A 23,486-nucleotide genomic window follows, 5' to 3' on the forward strand; every position below is an offset into this window, starting at 1 on the left:
AAGTAGGAATAGAAGGAAATTTCATCAAAGTAATAAAGGCTATATGCAAACAATCCATAGCTAACATCATACTCAATGGTGAAAGACTGAAAGCTTTTCCCCTAATATTAGAAACAAGATGAAGATGCCTACTTTCACCACTACTATTCAACACAGATTTGGAAGTTCTAGCCCAAATAATTAGATAGCAAAAGGTTTGCAAATTGGAGAAGAAATAAAATTATCTCCATTTGCAGATAACATGATCTTAAGTGTAGAAAACTCTAGATTACACACAAACTCACACACACACACTCACATTTATTACACCTAGTAAATAAATTCAACAAATTTTAACCCACAAAATTGTTTAAATTTCTATACTCTTAATGATGAATAATCCAAAAAAGAAATTAAGAAGATAATATCAGGGGAGAACCACTGGGTGGTTCAGTGGGTTGAGCATCTGACTCTTGATTTTGGCACAAGTCATGATCTCACAGTTGTGAGATTGAGCCACAAGTTGGGCTCCATGCTGGGCATGAAGGCTGCTAGGGATTCTCTCTCTTCCTCTCCCTCTGCCCCTCCATTGCTTGTGTGATTTCTTTCTCTCTTTCTCTAAAAAATTAAACAAAATAAATAAAATTTTTAAAAAGACAATTTTATTTACAATGGAAAATCTTTATGACATTGGATTTCACAGTGATATTTTTTGGATATGAAATCAAAAGCACAAGCAACAAAGGAAAAAAAATAAATTAATTAAATGTTCTAAAAGTAAAAAAAAAATGTGTGTGCACTAACAAACACTATAATGAAATTGAAAAGACCACAGACTAGGAGGAAATATTTGCAAATCATATATCTGATAAGATTACTATCCAAAATACATAAAGAATTTTTACAACACAACTAAAACTTTTGGAAAAGCTAATTAAAAATGGGCAATGGACTTGAACAGACACTTCACCACAGAAAACATACAAATGGTCAATAAGCACATGAAGAAAATGGTTAACATCACCAGTCATCAAAGAAATGCATCTCAAAATCACAATGAGATACCATTTCACACACATTAGAATGACTTAGTTTTTGAATGGAAAATAAGCTTTGGTGATGATGTGGAAAAATTGGAACACTTGTGCATTGCAGGTTAGAATGTAAAATGGTGCAGCCGCTGCAGAAAATACTTCTCTGGTTCCTCAAAATTAAACATAAAACCACCATGTGATCCATCAATTTCACTTCTAGGAATATATTTGAATAATTGAAAGCAGAGACTCAAAACTGTTATTTGTATACCAGTTACCACAGTAGCATTCTTTTAAAAGATTTGGTTTTTTATAACAGATTTAGATTCACAGCAAAATTGAAATTAAAAGTACAGAGATGTTTCATAGATCCTTTCTCCCCAACACATGCATAGCCTACTCCACTATCAACATCTTCCATCAGAGTGATTAGTAAATATGTTACAATTGACAAACCTACATTGACACATCAAAATCACCCCAAACCCACAGTTTATTAGAATTCATTCTTGGTAGTGTATATTATATGACTTTGGACAGATGTATGACATGTATCTATCATTATAGTATTATATAGAGTATTTTCACTGTACTGAAGGCTATTCTGTGTGACATTATAATGATGGATATATGTCATTATACATGTGTCCAAACCCATAAGATATACAATACCAAGAGTGAACCTTAATGTACAACTATGGACTTTGAAAGAAAATCCTGTGTTCTCCACATACTTACCCCTTCTCCCAACTCTTGGCAACTATTGCCTTTACAATTTAGTTTTGTTTTCAAGAATGTAATATAACTGGAATCATTCAGTTTATAGCCATTTCAGATTGACTTCTTTCACTAAGCAATGTGCATTTAATGCTTCTCCATATCTTCTCACAGCTTAATAGTTCATTTATTTTTAGTGTTATATAATATTCCGTTGTCTAGATTTAACAAACTTTACTTACCTATTTACCTACTGAAGGACATCTAGGTTGCTTCCAAGTACTTTGGCAATTATGAATAAAGATCCCACAGACATCTGTGCAGGTTTTTGTGTAGACATGTTTTCAACATCTTTGGGATTTCACACACTAAGGAGTACAATCCTGGCCCATATGGTAAGAGTATATTTAGGTTTATAAGAAACCATCTTACAGTATTCCAAAATGGCTATACTTTTGTGCATTTCTTAAATGTTTGGTAGAACTCACCAGTGAACCCACTTGAACTTGGTGCTTTGTGTTTTTGAAAATTATTATTTGTTCATTTCTTTACTAGATATAGTTCTAGATTGTCTATTTCTTCTCGTGTGAGTTTTAGCAAGTTGTGTTTTTTTCTTTCTAATGTTTATTTATTTTTGAGAGAGACAGAGAGACGAGGGAGAGTGGAAGAGAGGCAGAGAGAGAGGGAGACACAGACTGTGAAGCAGGCTCCAGGTTCTGAGCTGTTGGCACAGAGGCCGACATAGGGCTTGAACTCACGGACCATGAGATCATGACCTGAGCTGAAGTCGGACACTTAACCAACTGAGCCACCAAGGTCCCCATTAATTTCTTTACTTTATCTAGTATTTTATCTTTACTACTTTACTAGTTCTAGACTGCCTATTTCTTCTTGTGTGAGTTTTAGCAAGTTGTGTTTTTCAAGGAATCGGTCCATTTAATGTAGGTTATCACATTTGTGAGCTTAGAGTTGTTCATAGTCTTCCTTTATCATCCTTTTAATTAAGGTCAATAGGATCTGTAGTGATATCCCCTCCTTCATTTCTAGTATTAGTAAATTGTGTCCTCTCTCCATTTTTCTTAGTTAGCCTGGCTAGAGACTTACCAATTTTACTGATATTTCCAAAGAAACACCTTTAGGTTTCATTGATTTTCTACAGTGATTTCTTCTCAATTTCATTGATTTCTGCTCTCCCCTCCAACCTTTTATTTTTTTTACTTTTGCTTACTTCGGATTTGATTTGCTCTTCTTTTTCTAGTTTCCTAAGGAAAAAAAAATTGAAAGCTTAGATATTTATTTTAGATCATTATTCTTTTCTAATACATGCACTTTTCACAGAATTATTATTGGCAATAACCAAAAGATGGAAACACCCAAGTATACATCAACAGATGAATATATAAACAAAATGTGATATATATTTATAATGGAATATTACTGAGCCTTAAAAAGGAATGAAATCATAATACATGCTAAAACATGGATGAACCTTAGAAATATTATGCTAAGTGAAATAAGCAGAGATAAAGGGCAAATAATATATGATTCTGTTTATATAAGTGCTATGTAGATCTCAGCCTCTTGACAATGATGTCATCATCTACTCACCGAAAGCCACGCTAATTGTGGTGAAGGCCTCACAGATATTTCCACAACCAGACCTGTGGAATGTTGTGGCTGGACTCATCCTTGTGGTTTTTATTTTGATTGCGGTCACAACTCAGCAACAGCCATCAGAGAAGTTTGAAGCACAAGATTTATTACTCACAAGTCCTAGAGTTACTCTCATCATACCTGAAGGCCACACACTGAGTTCAATGGTAGGAAGAGGAGGGAGTACAGAGCAGGGGCTCAGCTTTTATTGGGTCTGAGAGTGAGGTGCCTAGAATTTCATGGGTTCATTATTGGTGAATTTAAAACATAATAGCAAGAATTAGAACACGCGGTGTGGGGGGGGCGCGGGGGGGGGGGGGGCAGGAAAGCAAGATCATGCAAACATTCAGTTACCTGCATTACCCAGGGCTTTCCAAAAGGGGAAATTCATGGATGGGGAAGTGGCTTGGTTTCTTATCCAGTTGTTTCACTAATGACTGTGTTATACAGCTGGTGGTGTTTATTCCAGATGGTTGTCTTTGAAATGGATCCTTCTGCAATCAAAAGCTTAATGTCAGTCACTATAATGAGGTACCTAGAAAAGGCAAATTTATTGAGACAGAAAGCACAATGGAGGTTACCAAGGGTTGAGAGGAGGTAGGAATGAAGAGTTATTGTTTAATGGGTAGAGAGTTTCTGTTAGAGATGATGAAGAAGTTCTAGAAACGACTGGTGGTGATGGTAATACAACAGTGTGAAGTACTCAGTACCACTTAATAAACACCTACAAATGGTTAAAATGGCAAATTGTATGTAATATATATTTTACTACAATAAAAAGAAATTACTTTTTTCAAAGCCATGTAGAAATTTAGTTCATCTTGACCAAACTAATTTGCAATTATCCTTTGTCACATAATATTCTTATATTGATTACCCTACAGTTTTAAGCTCATTTGACCCTTCAGTCTGATTATCCATTGTTGTACCAGTGCTGTAATATGCTCTTTGGAATTAAACAGGTCCTCTGTGACTCCACTGACGGAGGAGTCTTAAAAGCTTACACCTGGTTTCCTCTAGCTTTCACTCATATACCTCTCTTCCCCCTTTGCTGATATTGTTCCATATCTTTTGTCTGTACTGACCTTAGCCATATGGGTGACTACAAACTGAGTCCTATAAGTTGCCCCAGAGAGTCACCAAACCTGGGAGCAGACCTGGGGACACCCTAGCACAAGTATTAATCTTGAATCTTGGAAGTCATATTCATGTTCTTTCTTTTTTTTTTTAAGTTTATTTTTAACAGAGAGAAAGAGACAGAACATGAGTGGGGGAGGGGCAGAGAGAAGGAGACACAGAATCTCAGGCAGGCTCCAGGCTCTGAGCTGTCAGAACAGAGCCAGACATGGGGCTGGAACTCACGGACCGCGAGATCATGACCTGAGCCGAAGTCGGATGCTCAACTGACTGAGCCACCCAGGCACCCCCATATTATTTCTTACTATTGTCTTTTTCATGTGTGCAAATAAAAATTTTCAGTCACCGGATTCACCCTTCCCGAAGCACTTCCTCCTGAAGTTGCTTCCTATTGCTGGCTCCTTGTGCATCATTATTTTCATTCTGCCCTGCTTATGTGGCAATCCTGGGAAACCTTCAAAGATAGGCTGAAAGAAAATTATTAACAGAGGTGCTTGCTTAGATAGTACCTGCAGTATTGCCTAAGTTTCTAGACATGACATATTTTTAGTCTCTGAACCTGTGAAGAAGACAAATTCTTCACATTCAGGCATAAAGTATTTATCAGGATCAGCTGCTGACTGTGAGTTCCAACTCGACTCCATATGCCATTTAAATGGTGTAAATTCCTCCCAGCCCCTTGAAATATTTTATTATTTTTACCTTTCAATGTTATGAATTTTCATCTTTTCCTAGTTTTTATAAATCGGTTTTTAAATGAGGAATGGGAAAACTGAAGCATGGACTGCAAACCAGGCAAGAATTTACACGACAAATATTTTAATATATTTCCTAGCAGTCACTTTTTTCCATTCAAGATCTTTGACAAAAACTTTAACGGAGAATGTAAGTTCTAGGTCGGAACTCTGTTAATGCAGGAGTGTTCATGTATTTTTAGAAGGGGAACAATATAAAGGAGCTTTTGAAAGATAGTGTCCCACTTAAAGAAAAAAATGTGACTCGGGAAATTTAATATAAACTCTTAAAAGGCAGGAAAAATTATTCAAGTTAATTAGAGGCAAAAAATGGTTTTTATGTTGTTTTATGCAATTCTGCTTCTGCAGAGTAAAGTTAAATATCTTTATAAAATTAAGTCTCTTGGTACAAGCTGCCAACTATACAAATAATTTTGTCATTTTTAGAACATGCTGAAAAAGAACAGCATTTACTGTATTAAATGGACAAGAAATGGCTTTAGAACTGACAAGAGGTGGCCATGACAGGAAAAATAGAAGCCAATGTCCTGGGCAAAGGATAAAATCAACACAGGAATAAAAGCCTATAAAAGCAACACAAGATGGCCATACTTGTCTGTCAGCAACAATGACCACAAAAACTTCCTCCCAAATAATCCATAAGATATACCATAATAACAATGAAATTTCTGAATCTAATTTTAAAATAAGATAAGAAAGATCGGCAAGTCTGTATATTTCCTCACTTTTCTGTTTTTGAGTTCTAAATTTGGTGTCTCTCTTTTGGCTAGAATATTTCCTCAAGTTATATGTTAAATAATGACACACAGGTTATTTATTTTCTGACTCATTTTCATGGTATGTCTTTCTGTTCATTTTCAAATGTCTTTAAAAATGTAGCCTGTTATAAAATTCTTGCTTCACAGTCCTTATTTCCAGCATGATGGAATATGGAGTTCAACAAATCCTCTCTCCAAAAAGTTACTTTACGGTGGGACAAAGTTGTCAAAAACATCAATTTCAACACTCTGGAAATTGACCAAAGGCATACAGCAAACCAAGAAGAATCTACTTATGGGAACACCTGAACTTCAGGTTAGAACGGAGCCAGTATCTGGATTTCTTGCTTAGAGTTGCTCTGATCCATTTCCCAGCAGCCCTATGAATGGTCCTTCGACCAGGATGGGGCAGACTGTGAAAAACAGCCCCTTCCATGACACTGCTGGAGGAGACTCACTCGCTTTGGAACATCGTCAGTCACAGTTGGGATCTCTGTGGCAAGGAAACTGGGAGAGTCAGCAGCACCTTGTCTGAGATTGTAGTTCTGTTTGGAGCAAGTGACGTCTCAGATGATCAGCTGGGGATTTAACAGGAAGCTTCAGAAGGTGGGACCGTCACTGGGGACTTGATAAGCTATCCCTATATCCTGGTTGACTGGAGGCTTGCAGGTGCACAGCAGAGAATACAAAGAACCCAAGCCATCCCAACATCCCTGGCCAATGAAGCCTGGACATTAAAGCCGACAGACAAGAAGCAAAAGAGTCCGGTGGAAAGTGAAAAAAGCTGGGGCAGATCTGAAAATAGCTGGGTTTATCTCCGAAGGAGTGCATCAGCACAGAATAGAGACTTACTGGTTTGAGGTGTTTTGAGTCCCACCTTTCACAAATTAGGCTCTGTATTCACAGGGGCATAATCTCAAAAATAAAAGCTAATCTTAAAAAGCCAGTCTCAAAAATAAAATCAAGCAAAATAAATAAGCAGAGATATGAAGTTGCATACTATGGAGGAATACAGCCTTTATCATTTAAACCAGGCCAATTACCACTTGCCTTGGGGGCGCCTGGGTGGCTCAGTCAGTTAAGCGTCCAGCTTCTGCTCAGTTATGAGCTCCTAGGTTTGTGAGTTTGAGCCCCGCGCCCAGCTCTGTGCTGACAGCTCAGAGCCTGGAGCCTGCTTCAGATTCTGTGTCTCCCCCTCTCTGCCTCTTCCCCACTTGGGCTTGCTCTCTCTCTCTCTCTCTCTCAAATATAAATAAATGTTAAAAAAAAATAGGCCAATTACCAAAACAAAAAAAAATATATGAATATGAGGTTGTGACAATCTAACATGTCCAATATTCAAGCAAAAATTATGAGACACGCAAAGAAACAAGTATGCTAAATAGTCGGGAGAAAAAACACTCAGAAGGGCATGTCTTGCATATCATCAAATATTGAGTTTAACAAAGCCTTTAAAGCAGCTATTGTAAATATATAAAGTACTGAAGGAAACCTTGTCAGAAAAGTAAAACTAAGCATGATGACAACAAATCAATGAAAATTGTTCAGCAAAGATAGAAATATATACATATATATATACGTATGTATGTATATATTTCTTATATATATTATACGAATCAAATGGAAATTCTGGCATTAAAAAGTACAATAAAGTGAAAAATTCACTAGAGGGATTCAGTGACAGATTTGACATGGCAGTGAAAACAACAGTGAACTTGAACCTAAACCAACAGAGACAATTCAATCTTACGAACAGACCAAAAAAAAAAAAAGGCAGTGGGATGACATTGAAAATGTTTTTTAAAAAAATGTCAAATGAAGGCAAATCTACAGTGACAGATAGTTGAAGTTGGAGTTGAAGATAAAGGGGAGATGAAAAATATACTCATAATTCATATTTCTCAATTACTAGTAAGTGATTAACTTTTTGTGTATCTTTTGGCCATTTATGTGATGAAGTTTTTAAAAGTGCTTGTCAGGTGTTCTGCCATTTTCCACAGATCAGTTATTTATTGCTTTGTAGAAGAAGGTGGTCTGTACATTTTCTGTATCCTAAATCTTTGTCAATTTTCATTAGTTACAATATCTTTCAGTTTGTGGCTTCTTATTTAGTGATCATAAACTCTTAAGTTTTAAATTATTTTTAAAAATTGTTTGAGGTAATTGTAGATTCAAATACAGTTGTAAGAAATAATACAAGGAGATCCCATTTACTCTTTATCCAGTTTCCTCCCATGGTGATAACTTCCAAGCTATAGCATGATACCTTAACACTGATCACCACAATGGTCCCTGCTGTTGCCCTTTTAGAGTCACATTTATTTCACTTCTGCTCCCACTCTTCCTTACCTCCTGGAAGCCATTAATTTGTTTGGTATTCCTAATGTTTGTTATTTCAAAAATATTATGTAAATGAAGTTATATAATATGTAACTCATTTGGTTTGGCTCTTTTCACTCAACATAATTCTCATGACCCTCATCTAAGATATTGTGTGTACCAATAGTTCATTCAATTTCATTGCTGAGTAGTATTCCAAGGTGTGACTATGCCCATTTTATTTAACTTTTTCCTTATTGAAGGACATCTGTGTTTTATGTGTTAGGCTATTACAAATAAAGCTGCTATAAATGTTGGTGTACAAATTTTCAAGTGAATGCAAGTTTTCATTTCTTTAGGAGAAATACCGAGGAGAGCAATCAATGGGTTTTACAATGGTTGCATATATACTACATAAAGAAATTGTCAGACTGCTTTCAGGAGTGACTATACCATTTTACATTCCCACTAGCAATGGATTAGTGATCCAAATTCTCCACCTCTTCTGTCACCATTAGGTGGTGTCGATTTTTTTTTTTAACCAGCTGGTAGGTATGTAGTGATGTCTCATTGTGGTTATAATTTACATTTCCTTAATGGTGTTGGACACCTTTCACATGCTTATTTTCTCATATATATGTCTTCATCACATCTTCAGTAAAAGGCATCTTCATTTCTTTTGCTCATTTTCTATTTAAGTTGGCTGTTTTATTGGTGTCAATTTGAAAGAGTTCTTAATATTATAGATAATAATCCTACGTTTCATATATGGGTTGAAAATATTTTCTCCATTCTATAGCTTGTCCTTTCATGATTAATATGGTCTTTTACAGACCAAAGGTTTTTAACTCTGATTAAATCTAATTTATTAACTTTTCATGTTATGGATAATGTGTTCGGTGTCAAATGTAGCCATAGAACTGGAAGATTTTCTAATTTTTTTTGCTCTTTTCTAAGTGCTTTATAATTGAACATTTAAATTCATGACCCATATTGAGTTCATTTTTATAGAAATGAAACCTCTTGGGTTGAGGTTTATTTGTATTGCCTATGGATTTCCAACTGCTCTAGCATTGTTTGTTAAAAAAAAAAAATCTGTCTTTTTTTCCCCCCTTAATTGCTTTTATACCTTTATCCAAAGTCAGTTGGGAATATTTGTGTAAGGTTGTTTCTGGGTTCTCAATTCTGTTCCCTTTCTCTGTCCCTCCATCAATACCACACAGTCTGATTACTGTAGCTCTATAATGGGTTTTAAAATTGGGTAGTGATTCAACTCACTTTATTCTTCTTTTTCAAAATTGTTTAGCAATTCTACTTATTTTTCTTTTTCATATAAATTTTAGAAGGAGCCTGTCTATGTGTACAAAACCAAAAAGAAAAGCTTGCTGTAATTTTGATAAGAACTGGATTAAACATGTGTTCTCCTAGGGAGAACGGACATCTTTATTGTGTTGACTCTTCTAAACCATGAAAATTGTTTCTCTCTCCCTTATTTAAATCTTCTCTCATTTATTTTAAGGGGGTGTCTATATGAGGAGAATGGATGAAAGTCCCAGTTTTCTACATAGACTTCTCTGACGACAGCCTAGGGGTGTGCAAAGCAGTTACATTTCAGGTGCTCCTCTTGACCTTGCTGATATGGAGATGGGACCAGACGATAGTTTTTCTGTAGTGTTTAAATGGGGTTAAAGACATTATTGGCAAGAAGTTTTCTCTTAGTAGGCTACCCTTTTCCTGATCCTTTAACTACAGAAAGCAGACTTTTGTTGGGGCTTTATATGTCTGCACCATTTCTGAGTTGCCTTCCTCTTCAGCTCCAAGTCTCAAATGTATGAGGCAAGAGGAAAATCTAGGGAACTCAACGTTGTTTCATTTCTTGTGTCCCAATGTCATCTACCAGTCTGCCTTTCTCTCTCAACCTTTCGAAGTTTTCTTTATGTTTCTTTTGCATAAAATGCCTAAGAGGCTTTAGTTGTACTAAGCAGAAGGAATACAAGACAGTACCTCTACTCCATTTTCCCTGACGTGAAACCTGAAATTTTAATTTAACATTGATTTTATTATTCTTTTATGTAGCAGCAATGATTTTTATGTCCCTGTTAAGAAGCCCCTCTATTCTTAAGGTTCATAATCATAATTTTCTGCAATAATTTTCTATTATTACATAACAAATTAACACAAATTAGTTGACTTACAACATCACGTATTTATTTTTTTCAGTTTCCATTGGGAATGATATGTGGCTTGGTTTAGCTGGCTCTTCAGCTCAGTTTCGCAAAGCTAAAATAAGGGGTCACCCATGCCAATTCTCATCTGGAACTTAGACCCTCTTCCATTCCCATTCAGGTGTGGTTGCCAGAATTTAGTTTTGTTTTTATACACATAAATATCTTAAAATAAGCTTCTTTGGATTTGAATGTTGGCTTATATTTCTGATTTCTATTAAAAGTTATCAATCTAAAACTATGCCCATGTATAGAGTGGCATTTCTCCATAGACAGTTCACACATGGCATTTTGAGTCTTCAAAATCAGCAGGAGGGTATCTTTATGTTTTGAATGTCTCCCTTCTGGACAGAGCACCTTTTTTAAAAAGGCTTCTTTTAAAGGGCTCACCTGATTCATGAAGCCTTCTACTAATTCAACTCAGCTGATAGGGAACTTAATTAAGCAAGCAAAAATCTCTTACCTCTGCTCCATAAGGTAACCTAATCACAAGAGTAACATTCCACCATATGCACTAATCCCACCCATAGTCCAGGAGAAGGGACTCCAGCAGGCAGGGTGAGAGGGCAGGGATCTTAAAAACCAATGTAGACTTCTTCCTATCACATTTCCTTTTTCTTTAAAGTTAAGTCTCATACATCAGCTTTTCGTCAACAAATGATATTTATATATGATATGATAGGGATCCAACTTCATTTTCCCCATGGCACAACTGTGCCCACCCCTACATTGAGTGAGTTCAGTCTTCAGTTATCCGCAGTGCTGCCTCTGAGATAAATCCAATGTAACCATATATGCATGTATCTGGTCTATTTATTCCACTTGTCAATTTATTTATACCTGTATAATGTCTCATTATGTTAATTTCTATAGCCCTATCAGCTCTGATTATCATCCGGAAAAACAGCTGCCTTTGTTATTCAAGGAATTCCTTGGCTGTTTTCGGTCCTTCGGTTTTTTATATTAAGTTTAGAATCAGCCTGTCAAGTGACTTGAAACTCTTTCAGGACTTTTATTGGAAGTGTGGTTTTATCTGTTGGAGGATCTCAGAGAAATGACATCTTTATGTTAGTGCATCTTCCTATTTATAAACATAGTAAACATTTCCATTTGTTACATCTTTGTTAATAAAGATGTAAATAAATTATTATAATGTCCTCCTTCAAATCCGGAACATATTTTGTTAATTTTTTTTTCCTAAGTACTTTTTCTGTCCTTATTATTGCTGTTACTATAGATGGCAGCCTTAAAAAACACATTTAAAACTATATGTTTCTGGCATACAGAAATACAATTGATATTTAATTTAATGAATTAATTTTTTTGAGAGAGAGAGAGAGCAGGGGAGGGGCAGAGAGAGAAGGAGAGAGAGAATCCTAAGCAGGCTCCGTGCTCAGCAAGGAGACCCATGTGGGGTTTGATCTCACGACTCTGAGGTCATGACCTGAGCAGAAATCAAGAGTCGGACACTTAACGAATAAGCCACCCAGGCGCCCCTACAATTTATATTTTAATATTTATGCTATATTAAACCAAATTATAATACCTTTTTATTTATGTTAATAATTTATCTATAGACTATTTTTAAATAAGCAAACATAGTAATAACAATGATGAATGTATGTCTTCCTTTTCAAGACTCATATTATTTATCTATTTATTTACTTATTTTTAATTTTTATCTTAATGTACTAATATCTTCAATAAAATTTAAAATAGTACTGGTGATAGTGGACATTATGGTTTCATTAAAGGGAAATGTCTCTAAGAATTTCACAGGACAATACTTCTGTGAGTTTTTAGATACTCTTTTCAAATTAAGGCAATTTTCTTTTTTTTCTTACTTGCAGAGTTGTTTTCCTTTTATCATAAACAAATCTTGAATTTGACCAAATATTTTTCCACATATATTTATAAAATCAAATTATTTCTCTCCTTTGTTTTTAACTTGATTAATTATATAAGTAATTTTCTGATGTTAAATAATCTTTGCATTCTTAGAACTTGGTCATGATATATTTTATTTTAAATTTTGGACAATTTGTTTTTAATGTTCTTAATATTTGTTACACAATTTTGCTTTTATGTTTATTAATAAAATTTGTCTCTAATATTCTTTTTACAGATTTTCTAGGTTTTTTTATAAAGGTTAAGCTTAACTCTTAGGATGAATTATGATATATTCTGTTTTCCATTCTCTGGAAATTTGCAAGGCATTGAAATTATTTATTCCTGGAACATTCAGGAGAACTCTTTCATAAAATATCTTAAGCTTTTGGATTCCTTTTGGGGAGATCTTTCAAACCCTGATTCAATATTTTTAATAGTTCTTGGCTATTCAGATTTTATATATTATTGAGTTATCTTTGTAGATTATATTGTATAGGAATTTTATCTACATTTTAAATTCTTTAATCTGCCTTTCTTCCATAATATACTCACATAATTCAAAACAATGTCTACATTTATAAAAGTTATGCCTTGGGAAACCCAGTCTCAGCTTTTTCTCAGTCCTCATTCTTTATCCCTTGCCCCCCCCCCCAAATTACTTTATTAGTTTTGTTTTTAAATGTGTCGTTTCTTTTTGAAAAAACAACACACACAAGTTTATTTTCTTATTTTATTTCTTTCTTACAAAAAAATACTTATGAGCTGTGTCACTGTTCAACTTTGTTACCAGCAGCAATTTGGAGGTGAGGGAGATGAAGAGGAAGGTGCTGGAAGGTAGTCAAAGTGGCAACCCAAGGCAAAGACCATGAGCCCAGGAAATGGATCAAAGGCAGAAAAAGTGGGTGTGGTCTGGGAGTAGCCACCACACTGTTGTGGTCAGTAGTCTTGTGGAATCTAAATGATGATTTGGAGCAGAGGGCCTACCACACATTCCTTGGGAAGATATGTCTCATAGAAAATGAAACAGGCTACCCAAGACCTCCATTCCTTTTTTCTTTGGAGGATTTTATGACCCTTGAACTTTTGTGAGAAGAGATACACTGAAGGAAATACTAGAAGAGAGAGATGTGAGAGAGCAGGGATGTTCTCCTCAGACATCTACGTGGTGCTGCTGCACAGCTAGCGGGAGAGCTTTCTGGGTGGCACTCATCTTGTGTGCACATGGTAAGGTGTGGACTGCCAGAGAGGGATAAAAATGAAAAGCACGAGATCAAGTCTTTAAAAAAATGTAAATAACTAGAGCACCTGGCTGGCTCAGTTGGTTAAGCGTCTGACTCTTGATTTCGGCTCAGGTCATGATCTTGTGGTTTTGTGAGATGGAACCCAGCGTCAGGCTCTGCACTAACAGAACAGAGCCTGCATGGGATTCTCTTTCTCTCCCTCTCTCTCATCCCTTCCCTGCTCATGCTCTGTCTCTCTCAAAATCAATAAATAAAACATAAAACAAAACAAAACAAAACCTTACAAGTCTGTGGCAGGCAGAATAATGCCTCTCTCCTGCCAAAAATGTATACACTGTTATATCTGATATCTGTAAATACACTAGGTTACACAACAAACAGCAAAGGGAATTAAGGTTGCAGATGGAATTATAGTTGCTGAACCACTGACTTTACACTTGGGATATTATCTCAGATAATCTGGGTGAGCTCACTGTCATCCCAGGGTCCTTAAGAGTGGAAGAACAAGACAGAAGAGATTCAGGGGGAGACATGATTATAAACGGTTAAAGTGAAGCCATGTCAGAAGGGCTCAACGGGTCATTGCCAGCTTTAAAGATGGAGGAAGGGGCCACCAGCCAAGGAATGTGGGCGGCCTGCAGAAACTCAAAAAGCAAGGAAACAGATGACTCCCTAGGTCCCCCAGATAGAAACACAGCCCAGTGGAAACTGTTTTGGACTTCTAACCTATAGAACTGTAACCTAATAAATGTTTACTGTTTTAAGTCACTAAGTTTGTGGTAATTGCTATGGCAGCTTTGGAAACTAACGCAAAGTTTTCTTTTTATATACATAAATATCTTAAAATAAGCTTCTTTGGATTTGAATGTTGGCTTATATTTCTGAATTCTATTAAAAATTATCAGTCTAAAACTATGCCCATGTATAATTAAGAAGCACACAGCATGAAAAGCTGAATTTGGGGCCTATGTTATGTTTTAGGATTATCAGTTTGAATCACATCTGAGCTCCCACATGTTCAATACCAGTGAGGAGCCTGTCCAGAGTCTATTCACAAAAGGAGGCCTCCTGGGACAGAATTAATTCTAGAAAGAGAAGTTGGTCAGAAAAGCTTACAAATAAAAACATAGCGGGTGGTGAAGAAAGGTAATTTTGAGTATTGTACAGAATCCATCACAATAATTTACTCAGCTTGGCCTCTCAAGGCCTCCTGTCTGACTCCCAGTGAGAGATGGAGATGTAATTTAAAATAGAATAGCTATTTTTACTCTACACTATGCAAGGCATCAATGTTCAGGCCAATGTCAGTTTGCTTCCCCTCAAATTAAGCACAGCATAAAAGCAAGAGAAAATTCTCCCTAGTGTAGCACACAGCACATCATGGCTTCGTTTGCAAGTCCACTCAGCTTCGTTGAAAGTTCCAGAAATACAGTGACAGTGTTCGACATTTTGGAAAATCTTGGCATGTGGACCCATTTAGCACCCCTGCAGTGGCCATAGCGGTTGCAGGTAGCAGGGCAGAGATGGTGACGGTGGAGGTGCCTGGCAGTGCACAGGGAACAAGAAGACGTGGACGTGGGCAGTGACCGCAAGTGCCTCAGATTTCCACATATTGGGGTCTGAAGCCCCGCCAATGCAGTGGTGGACAATGGGGCCAGGAAAAAGAGTGACTCTTGACTGAGCATTTAAAAACCCCAAAGTGTTTCTGGAACAAAGACGAAGAAACTGGATGATATCGACGTTTCTGGGCAATGCAGAGGAGGGAAGCAGAGCTCAGGGGAGAATGTAGATATCCTACTGCACCAGATTGACACGATCGTCAACGAATATAGTTCCATCCTATCAAAATGTTGTACTTTCTTGGCTCAAGCTATATGAAGAAACATAGGTTACAAATAACATTTCTGGATTTATAGTGAATTTTAGTAACTACATCAGATTGCCCAGATCTGTGATGAACTGTTGGTTTTGAGGACTTCTGTATTAATCCACCATTTTCCTCTGTCAGATCGTGAAAGAATAAATTTAAATGTCTGATGACTTTCCTATGAGCAGAGTAATATTTCTTCCGAAGTAGAGGAGGTGAAAGGGCTGGGTAGCAGCTTACACATAAAGATGCCAGTCAATCACAACAAAGATGATTTTCTCCCCTACAGTTTTACCAAAAGCTTTCCACAAATCTTAATGCTCTATATAGTTTATCATTATTAAACTATTTCTCCTGTTCTCTGTGGGCAGAAAAAGAAATTGCCAAATTAAATTCCACCATCCAACTTCCACTGCATTATTAGTCTGTGGGTATTGTACCCTCTGGCATTCAGAACTTCAAGAACGTTTTATTCTTACATATTAACAATTTTACTCTTGACTTCGCACAGACATGTCACATCAATTTTTCTGGATTAGGACTGTAGGTTAAAAGAATAAATTCAAAGACACGGAATCTGGGGATGTGTTAGGTTTTTTTCCTCTACCTTGCCCAATATATTACACTTTGGAAGAAAGCTTCATGAGAGGAAAAAGGCACGATGTCAAATAAAAATCCAAAGATTTAGAAAAAAAACAGACTTCCCCAATTTTGAATAATTAAATCATCCACCTTTTGTTTACATTTTCTCATTATAAATAAATAAACTTTAATTTTAAATTTGAGCTATGCAAATAAAAATGGAAAGAAAAAAATAGTCACTTGCTATCAGCCACAGACAACCATTTTCAATATTTTGATACATTTCTTTAAAAGTTTTTTTCTACAGTGTTTAAATAGCTAACGCTCATATTTAATACCCATGCATGTATGCTATTAGTTCTGTTGTTTTCTAGTTAATATTAGAAAGCAGAAATTCTCTGTTATTATAAATTATTTAAAAGTATATTAAAAGTACCAATATTCTCATCAACTGGAATTTACTTAATTTTCATTTGTCAAACATCCAGATTGATGTTTACTCCCCCCCAATATATGTCTGCTGATTATTATGCTAAAATGAAAAATTGTGCACCAATTTTTTTTTCTTTATTTTACTTATTTTTGTAGAATACTTTCTAGGATGTGGAATTATGGAATAAAAGGTTAGAAATGTTTCTAAATCTCTTGCCAAATTGTTTTCTAGTAAATTAAAATAAATTGCCCTATTCCTTGGCATGCATATGAATGCCTTCCTCCCCCCCCCCCTTTTTTAATCATTTCTTACCGTGACTCCATCATTTAAGGGGAAAATACTTTGCTAGTTTAATGTATTAGAAATAATCATCGTGATGGTTTGAAAACTTGATTGATAACCTGTTTTGAAAATTGACAATGAGGACAAACAATTCTATAAAATGATTCACTGCTTTAGCCTGAGGCAAAGATGAAAGTGCTCACGACTGATTTGGAACATGCGGATTTAGGCCAGTGAGAGGAGGCACTGAGGGGTGTGAGGCAAGACAAGCTGCACAGCCACCCAAGGGCGCGCATCGTCGCACTTGGCACAGCAGATTCCTCGGTGACCATGTTTGTTTGAGACACAGAAATTCTCCCCTGCAAGAAGAAAATGCACCTGTCCGTTCTCAGAAGAGAGAAAAGAGAATTTGTAAGGAAACCAGCTCCCAAGTCCCCTCCCCTCCCCGACCCACCTGCAATTTCACTTAAGGCGGAAGTCTTGAACTAGGAGCAGGTGAACCAGCCAACAAGAGGAAGGGCAGGAAGGTGGTCATCCAGGGCATCTGAAAAGACACAGCAATATGATGGTTAAATTTATGTCCTTGGGATTCTTTTTTAACCTCTTCACACTTTATCTACTGGAATATTAGGGAGGCGGGGGGCAACAGATTGAGGAAAACTGTGCAAAAATCAGACTTGCTTGGGGCGCGTGGGTGGCTCAGTGGGCTAAGTGTCCAGTTCTTGATTTTGGCTCAGGTCATGATCTCGTGGCTCATGGGATTGAGCCCTGCGTTGGGTTCTGTGCTCCCTCTCTCTCTGCGCTCCCCCCGCCCTTGCTCACTCTCTCTTCCTCTCTCTCTCAAAATAAATAAACTTTAAAAACAAATCAGACTTGCTTAAGACTTTGATTAAAGAATGTATAAAAATCAGATTTGCTTAATTGTTCTCTTTCATCAGTCTATACAAGGCAAGACAATAGGTAATGTTACTTAGAGTTTAGATGCAAATAATGTAAACCCAGAGATTTTTACCTGCCCAAGATGGCACCCGAATGGGTATCATTTCAAGGTAACAGAAAATTATTTTGAGGTATAAAAGAATAAAAAAAAATTCTCAGACTTAGACCTTTCTTGAAAACTTCAGCTAAAAAAGAGTGGTATGTAAATATTAATTAAAAGAGAAATTTGATGAATTTCACTTTTGTGTCCCTGTAGAAGCTCTCCTGCATTGTGTCATTTTTGTGATGACGTGAAGACCAGATTTCTCATTCTACTAGAAGTTATCCACCCAGTGCTTTCAGTCATTTTAAAATCAGAGATCAGTTATTAGATACTCTCTTTTCCAGTGTCCCAATTTTGAAACATTTAATCTGTGCATATACACCTCATTTTTAATTATATATTTTTATTTTAAACAAAAAAACAATTTAGAATCAGTCCTGTAGCTACATTTATGATGACCCTTTGACATTTCCATTATTTTGACTAACCAATGCTCTTGGCTTTTCTTTTCTGATCATAATTTTCTTAAGTGCACTAATATTCTCATTTGGCATATTGATGCCTTTTTATGGTTCTCGGGCCAATAGTTCAGTCACTTGTACAGAAAGGCACTTGTATACTTGGTACTCATTTAGTATCTGAAAATATTGTTAGAGTTTTCTTCTCAAACAAATACTTCTTGGATACTACCTGGTGAACACTTTCCTTCTAAGATGTGTGGCTTTCTCTCCAGTGCCACTCAATTGGTGTTTTGGGGAGTTATGAGAACAATCTGTTTTCTGTTCTCTTATGTATAACCTATTCTTTTTTCTGTTTTTTTAGAGGACTGTCTTAAGTTTGTCTCTAACATTTTCAGTGTAAAATGTGATGTTCATTGCTTCCACTGCAATTTTCACTCAAGAATCCTATTCTTTAACCCTGTGAATATAACAACCAGGTCCATCATTTTTGGTGAGAAGTGTACTTCTCACCATATGCAGGTGATGTGCTGAGTGATATATATCCAAGATCACACAGCCAGTGAGAAAAAACGAACCAGGGTTTTGAAACCAACCTATCCAACTCAAAAGCCTGTGCTCTTTGACTTTGGATATTTGTGTCAATAATAGTTTATCTCAGATCATGCTATATTTATGACATCTTTCTCTAGATCAGAGGCTGTGATAGTTGTATTTATATGTCAGTTTGACTAGACCACAGGATGCCCAGATATTTGGTTAAACATTATTCTGTGGTGTCTATGAAGATGTTTCCAGATGATGTGTTTCCAGATGATGTGGTGTCTATGAAGATGTTTCCAGTTTGGAAGGTACGTTACAGTCCCTCCACCTTCTAACAATTCTGTTTCTCTGGAGAACCCAGACTAATACAGAGGTAATTTGGGATCAATAGGTGGATTTTAAAGTGGCTATAAAGCTCCTAAAATTTTATGTAAATATCTCTCTGTGTGAATGTTGGCATATGTTTTTTTCTGGATGGATGTCAATACTTTCCATAAGATTCTCAAAGGATTCTCTTATTAAATAAATGCTATGGAAAAACCCTATGGGTTCTGTTCTCTTTTCTATCTTGTTGAAGACATAAATCGTATACTTTCTACATTTTACCTTTTTCTCTTCAATGACTTGAGGTTGTCAAGGACCCTGATATTTCAGAGAAATGACAGTGTCCTATTTTGAATTTGTTATGCTCCATGTTTTTTCCCTTTAATCTATTGTCAAAAGCATAGATTTATACTTATTCACTTCGGGCTTACATGTGGTAGGAATTTAGAAGTATTCTGAGAAGATTATATAAATGGGTCCTATCCAGATTTTCATAGTGCTTATATTGTTTCTTCTTGATGTGGGTAAGAGAAGTATAGAAAAATAAATGGAGAAAGACTACCAACTCAGTCCAGGTGTCTCAAGGGGCTACGGAGGCATTTTTCTAGGAATTTCCCTCCATGGCAACATGGGTATGGTATAGATAAAGATACCACACCCCTGTGCTTTGTTGCTTTTTTTTATACTAGATGTTTCTCTTGGAGTCTGAATACTGTCGGCTACGTGTAGGAGGAGCCTGCCAGGGACTTCCTCAGGGACTTCCTCAGGAACTTTCCTTTTCTTTCCACTTCTTCCTCAGGATTATTATTTCTCTTAGAAGAGGCTTGTTCCTCAGCTCTGGATGCCTTCAATTTTATTCCATGGGCAGTAAAGGTAGTGGAAATTCTTTTACTTTCCTGAAACAAGATGACACCTATTCCTAATTTCCAGGGTTGCTGAAAATTTCTCCCATACTGACAAAGCCTGTTGGTTATTTTAATGAGAATTTGGGAGGAGACAGAGTAGCCAGGAACTTTATCTTTAAACTGGCCTCCCTCTCAATGTTATCAAATCATGGAACCCATAGAACACAAATTGCTTTTATTCATAAGATTCCACCCACATGGGAGAGAAAAGCATGCATCCCCTTGTCCCTGTGAAGAACTGCTAGACAACTCTTTTTTTAAGTTCATATTTCTTCCCTAGAACTTGACCTCTATGCAAGAAGACACTCATAAAGCTGGCTTTCCTCACCTTTGCTCGAGAGTAGTAGCTGTCTGAGTTAGGATTTGTTCAAGTAATGGAATCTTGACTGTCTTTTATGTTATCTTTGGTACACAGGCTGAAGGCTTTATCTTTATCTGTGTCATGATTCTAACAACGAAATAGCTCTGTCTAACATATAGTGACAGGTAAATCATTTAAAAACAATTGTACAAAAAGTTCTTTTCCACAGTGATTACCTTTCTTAATAGTAATTCCTAAACCTGTCCATTTTAATGATTCATGAAATCACTCCCTAATAGTATATAAAACATGTACCTTCAAGATTTTCAAATTTTATTGAGGTTATAAAACTGAAAAAGAAAAGGTTCTCTTCTCGCCTTTCACCCTGTGAAGAAATAACAGTTCAAGTTTATGTTATCCATAAAATAAATAAAAACACAAAACCCCGTACAATAGAAATCAATTATTTTGTCATTTTACAGTAGTAACAGCACCTGAATTTAGGGAGGATGGCTAACGACAAAACTATTTGAGGTGACTTAGTCAGAAAAAGGGAAAAAAATAAAAGATTTCCTCGTTCTCACAATTATCTTGCATGATTTTATAAATATATTTGCATTATTGTCTTATGCAAAACTTGAACAGAAATGCATATTGTACCAACAGATGCTGAATAAAATTATTCACAATTATTGTCTAAGATCAGAAAAGAATCAGAGAAGAATCATGCAAAAATCTAAATGTTTGGCTAAAGAATGTATTCCTATCTTTAAAACTTAAAGTCACTGGCTCAACTAATCAGTACTCTGAGTTTATTATGTATCAGTTGCTCTTCTAGAACATGTACATTTAAAGGCCAATACGATTCTCAACCTGAAGGCAGAGAAAAGAAGCAGTGACAGACATTTGGGTAAAAAAAATTGCAACACAATAGGGATAAGTAAGATAATAGAAGTATGCAAAAATCTACAGCAATACTATACAGAAATGAATAATGAGTTCAATTCTGCTGGAGAAAACATATATAAGTGATAATGAGGTAAAAAGAGAAGGCAGATCAGATAAAGTGATTAATTGATATGACTGGATTGAAGACAATGTTTAGATGACTTCATGAAATGTAGAGTTCTTAGAATATTATTTTCAAGGGAGAAGGGAGGAATGACAGGCAATATTTAAAGAGTGATAGACAAGGGCAGTCATGAAAGTTATGTCAGGAGGAGTCTAAGTGATGGGAACCATCAACTGACTTTAAGCAAAGCATTGATTTAGTCATATGTGCATTTTATTGTAGTATGGAGATTGAATTAATAGCCAAAAAGTGAAACAAAAGGCAGAAGAATCAGCTAACAGGGCATTGCTATAAGCTAAATATAAAATGATGAGATTCTGCAATAAAGTAACAATTAATGGACAAAATGGAATTTAGCAATGAAAAGGCATTATAAATACAAGGAAGAAACTAAGAAGATTTCTAATTTAGCTTGAGAAATTGTGTAAACGTTCACAGAAACCAGCACTATGGAGAGTGTTGTTTATTCAGAGAGATAATACATTAATTTGAGAATTACATTAAGCAATTTGTGGCACAGCCAGGTACAGATGTGTTTTGCTTTTTTTTATTTATAAATCTAAATGAGAGTATTTGTTTTCTGAAAACGTACACTTTGAAAAAAGTATTAAAGATATATTTAAAACACCTATTTATGAATTACAAGTTCGTTTTTATCTTTAATGTGGAAATGTATGAGAATACTTCCTACAGTAACAAAACACTAATCTAATTTATCTGCATTATTTCAACTCAAACATTTACCATGAACTTTCTATGTCATAAAGAATAAGCTAGGGCCGTAGAGAGGGAGAAATACTTAAGAAAGAGTTCCTATCCCCAAAGAGCATATTGTCTAGTGAAAAAAGAAAACAAAAGAAAACGTAAAAGCAACCAATGATTCAATACATTAAGAGTCGTAGGAAAGTGCTACACAAGTCACAAAGGGGCAGGGCCCACGGGAGGTCACTGGTGACTAGCGTTCCCTCTGGCCATACAAACAGGAGGATGCAATTTTCTGAGTAACTCAGACTCTGGGTTTCTAAATCAGGAAATAAGTAGTGAAGACATTGTCAAGCATCATGATCTTGATTCCAATGATCTCTCTTTCCTGAGAGAGCCTGGGTGTGCCAGGAGGTGTGAACTGAGGCTAGGCGTGTTTAGGATGCACATCCATCTGGGAGTGTTTTCCCACATTCTGGCATCAGACTTTCCATTAGTCTGATGCAATAATGTTTGCGTCTATTTTCTTGCTTTCACGGATATTTCAGCAGAAGTTTTGTTAGGATTGCTTTAAAAATTTGGTACACTGAATACCTAACTTTTAGTTTTTCTGCATTACTGAAGCAAAGTTGACAAAACCATAAAAGATTTAAAGCATACATCTTACTTTTTTTCTTTTTTGCTGTTTAAATTATAGGAGTTCCACTGCCCTGTCTTCATTCAGAGTCACCCATCCTTTCCTCCCTTCACCTAGTCTGAGCTTGAACCCCTCTAGGGTATTTTTCAGTTCAGTTACCCTATTCTTTGACTCTGTGGTTTCTGTTTGGTACTTTCTTATATTTTCCACCTCTTTGTTGAAATCCTTACTTGTGCATGCATTATTTACCTCATCTCAGTGAACATCTTTATGATCATCATTTGGAACTCTATCAGGTAAATCGTTTCTCTTTTTCACTAAAGTCTATTTCTGAAGTTTTATCTTGTTCTTTGGTTTGGAACAGATTCCTCTATTTCTTCATTTTCCTTGGCTCTCTGTGTCGGCTTCTGTGCAATAGGTAGGAAAGCCACTTCTAGGCTTGAAGGGTGGTCTCGCATAGAATATCAACTTATCTTTCACTTGGCCCCCACCTCTCGGTTGTATCTTAAAACTTTGTGATTATCCAAATCACCTATTTTCTTCTTAATGGTCCCAAACAGAAGCTGAGGGTGTGTCAAGACCTGTCAGTGTCCCAAAGGGGGAGGACCTCAGCCCCTTATGCAGACTGCTGGAAGCTGCACCCTCCAACAGCAGCTTTTCAAGTATGCAATCATAACTCCTTCAGAGGAA

The sequence above is a fragment of the Panthera uncia genome, chromosome A2 (assembly GCF_023721935.1).
Source record: "Panthera uncia isolate 11264 chromosome A2, Puncia_PCG_1.0, whole genome shotgun sequence".
Lineage (NCBI taxonomy): Eukaryota > Metazoa > Chordata > Mammalia > Carnivora > Felidae > Panthera > Panthera uncia.